The sequence below is a fragment of the Ascaphus truei genome, chromosome 4 (genome assembly GCF_040206685.1).
Source record: "Ascaphus truei isolate aAscTru1 chromosome 4, aAscTru1.hap1, whole genome shotgun sequence".
NCBI classification, from domain to species: Eukaryota; Metazoa; Chordata; class Amphibia; order Anura; family Ascaphidae; genus Ascaphus; species Ascaphus truei.
In genome coordinates, this window is record NC_134486.1 from 127324274 (window position 1) to 127328838 (window position 4565).

Consider the following 4565-nt stretch of genomic DNA (forward strand, 5'->3'; position numbering starts at 1 on the left):
GGGGATCCAAATTCAAGACCAGTCACATAAAGTGGCCCTGTATGCGGATGACATTATTTTAATGCTGCCAAAGCCCCTTACCTCTCTGCCAAACGTCTTCAGCTTACTAGACTCATTTAACAAGATCTCAGGGTTCAAAATTAATCAAACTAAGTCAGAAGCGCTAAATTTAAACCTGCCAAAGGTCACGGCAAAACTCATAGAACTAAATTTTAACTTTAAATGGCAAGCCTCCTCTATTAAATACCTAGGGGTAAATATCACCAAAGATTATAGTGCCCTCTATAAAGCAAATTACCCCAGACTGATAAGGACACTGATGGAGGATCTCAGGCTTTGGTCGGGCTATGCAATCTCATGGATCGGCAGGATCCAAAGCCTTAAAATGAACCTCCTTCCCAGAATCCTGTACCTCTTCCAGACCCTCCCGGTGCAGGTGGCCGGGGCCGACATCCTCCGTCTGCAGTCCTCCATGGTGAAGTTTGTCTGGGGTAACAAAAAACCTCGAATAAAAGCTAGTACGTTAATTCGCCCTACCCTACGAGGAGGACTTGGGGTACCTTGTTTGATGGCCTACTTCCAAGCAGCACAATTATCACAAATAGTACAGTGGCACATGCCATCGGAACTACGACGGTGGGTGGAGCTAGAAAGCATATGCTGCCTCCCTGTGGACTTGCGGGACTTAATCTGGCTCCCAAAAAGGGTCCAGAAGTCTATGCAGGTGCCGCTGGCGGCACTGAAGAGCTCGTTGGCAGTTTGGGGAGCCACCAGATATAAATGTGCTCTCACCACCCAGCACACATATATGACCCCGTTTGTGGGGAACCCTGATTTCGCTCCGGGCATGTCAGCTGGGAACCTGGGGGCCTGGAAAAAAAAGGGCCTCACAAAGCTCCTACATCTGAAAGGTAGTCCACTATTAAAATCATTTGACCAAATTAAATCTGAAACAGGGATACCAAATTCCGAATTTTTTAGATACCTCCAGATTAGAGCTTTTTACAACAAAATCCCTAACCGCCCTAAGCGTACTAATTTTGAGCAGCTGTGTTCAAGAGGTATGGACACTACGGGACTTACTTCTACGATCTACAGATGGGTGGTCTGTCCTATACTCACAGACGACACTAAATTAAACTACAGACGCGCATGGGAAGCCGACCTAGGGGAGACCTTAGACGACGAAGACTGGGACTCAATAGTGCTGGCGGCAGCCAAAAGCTCAATCTGCACGACCCTGAAGGAGAACGCATATAAGGTCCTAATGAGGTGGTATCTCACGATTAGCAAAGTTTGTTAAAGATTACCCCCCATTGTGCCCCAAACAATGTGGGGAGCCTGCAGACTTGTTGCACATGCTGTGGGGGTGCACCAAAGTGGCTCCTTTATGGGAGGAAATCCAAAATTGGCTGACGAGAATTCTCGGGTGCCCGGTCCCCTTGGACCCTTGGCTGTTCCTGCTGGGCAGGCGCAGGCGAGGGCTAAGTAGACCGGCACAAAAACTGATTGCACATTTTGCAACAGCCACGAGGTGTGAACTTGCTGCACTGTGGAAACAACCAGAACTACCCACAATTACGAAAATTCGAAACAGAATTTGGTATGTTTGCCGGATGGAGCAATTGACGAGTCTGGTCAATGACACCGGCACAAACTTCCTAAAAACGTGGGTCCCTTGGCTAGACCAATCAGACATCCCAGGGGTGAATGCCACCAATCTCCTGCTCTGATAAGATGAAATGCGTTCTCCTGGGGGGAGACAGCACAGACAATGACAGACCAGAATACTGGTAGGGCAGCCGTGGACGAACAGCATGACGGTGAAGGGAAAAATCCTGACCAACCAAGACGCGAAGATGGTGGTCGCAGAACACAAGCAGGAGAGGTGCTTCACTTGGCCTTCCCCCCCCCACCCACCCCCTCCCCCTCCCCCCCCCTCCTGGGTTCGTCTTGTCCGTCTAGTTTGTCTGTCGTTTTTATTCTTTTCATTTGCTTTTCCCCTATTAAATGTCAGTACATGTACTGTTCGACTTTAAAAAACAAAATATTGGGCTCGAAACTATCCATGTATGCTTGCGGGTTGTCAGACACTGTATGCACTGTTTCATGTCCCAATAAAAACTTTTTTGTTGAAAAAAAAAAAAGATTAACTGCCTGGTAAATATATTCCTGTGATCACATTTGTACTGCGTGAAGAGCCGAGTACACCTCCAGCTCAACCACAATTGAAGTTCTGGCACATTTCAGGCTCGACAAATGTATCAGGGAAAACACTCAGACATTTAGCCAACATCCCAGCTAGAGAAAGCGGGGGGAGCACAGCTACAGTATACTCAACGCTTCTCATAACACACTATTTCAGCAGTTATTTTCCATCACAGCACAAGCAACTAAATTTCAGAATATTAGACATTTTAGTAAGAGACAAAAGTTAATCCATCATGCACCTGGGCCATCGGAAACACAGCAAAACTCGATACCCATTACAGAAGCTACCAAAAATATAGAAAAAAATTGATATAAACCCTTGCTTAGCCGATTTGTTACTCAAAAGAAAGTTGCACATCTGGGATAAAATATATAACAGACTAAACGAGAACAGGATCCCTTTGAATGGCACCCAATACCATAGAATCAGTCGTGACTACATAATACACACCAAGATATAACCTTTATTTACTGTACAATCAACCTAAAAGTCAACGTTGGAGCACCAACACAACGCGAAATCTAAAAGACTATTACAAACTTCTCTGGCTGTAATCTCAGGAGATCAACACCAGTAATTGTCTTGGGCACTGGTGGATCCTCAGTAATGGGTCCCCTCTATAAGTCATTCATTTAAGTTGTGTTTAAATCATAGGCTAGTCCTATATAGTTCTTCACCCAGCCAAATTGTTCATCACGGAGTTGCCATTGATGCACTGTAGCAGCGGATATGACCTTATACAAGTCTTAAATTGCTCCTCCATTAGCATTATTATTAGTGAGTAATTGTAGTTTTAATATGAGCTAATAGATTTGAAGGTGTTTGAACGTTACTGCGCTATGTGTGCTTTTCTGTGTTTATATTGCAGCTACATCTGAGAAGCAGCAACAGCTGCCAATTGCTAATTTAGCATTAAGGACAACTTTAAATAAGGACTGTCCCGTTTATCACACTTCCAGCTGTGTTGTTTGGTGCCAAGGAGGACTTCTTTACGCTAAGTACTCTGTCAGCATGGGTTGCAGATCCTTGAATATTTTTCACATTCCCTATAGGGCAGGATTGTATGTAGCAACTAGTGGTATGCGTGTGGTTGTTCTTTTCTTCTTGTATTGGCGCAGGTGTTCTCGTGGGACTTTAAGTGCAGTTGTGATTGTTGTGGCAATAATCTTTGGCTTGTATCCCTTCTGTCTGAATGATTCAGTCAGGGTTGGGAGGTGTGTGTTTCTGTCTTTAGTGTCAGGGGATATCTTATAGCCTGGATGTGTATGATGGCTTGTTTTGTATGAGTGGGATGGAAGCTGGACGTAACTACATCTGTCTGTGGGTTTCTTGCATACAGATGTGTGTAGTTTGCCATTCTTCAGTGTTACTGTGGTATCTAGAAAGTTCACTTGGTTTGCCGAATAATTTATTTTGAGCTTAATTGATGGGTGGAATGAATTCAAGGACTCATAAAATGGTTTAAGATTTTCTGTGCCCTCTGCCCATATTATACACAGATCATCAATGTTACTGTAATATTTGTAAGGTTTGTGGAGGCAGGTGGTAAGGAATCTCTGTTCAAGATTTGCCATAAAAAGATTAGCATATTGCAGTGCCAGCCTGGTGCCAATTGCATTAGTTGTAGGTACAGTTGTGTGAAAAAGAAAGTACACCCTCTTTGAATTCTATGGTTTTACATATCAGGACATAATAAAAATCATCTGTTCCTTAGCAGGTCTAAAAATTAGGTAAATACAACCTCAGATGAACAACAACACATGACATATTACACCGTGCCATGATTTATTTAACAAAAATAATAGGCCTCTGGGGTGGGTAGCGGGGGACAGGGGTTAACCCCTTAATTACTATAGCGGTTATTAACTGCTACGGTGATTGAGGGGTTAAGGGCTATTAGATTGTATTTTTTCTTGTATTCTTGCTGGCATCATAGGACATGGACCTGGAGTATGCTGACGAGGACGACCTTCATGATGTAAGGGGTAAGTTGAACGTTTTATTTACTTTATTAATACTGGCTGGCTAATGTTTGACTTTATAATGGGCAAATGCACTATTATCCATATGTGGATAATAGTAATTTTGCCTATTACTGTAATGTATGTGTTTGGCGGGGGGAGGGGGGTGGGGGTTGTTTGGTGTAGAGGAGGTGGGTAGTAGGGTTGTTGTGTTTTAAAATATTTATTGTGGGTAGTGAGGATGGGTAAAGTTGGCATTTGGCCTTTGGTGGGTAGCGGGAGGGGTTAACCCCTTCATTACCTTTGCGCTATTAACCACTAAGGTAACTCCACCCGCAACCCCCCCACAAGGCCTAAACACCCACCAAGGGCCAAATACCACCTTTACCCAC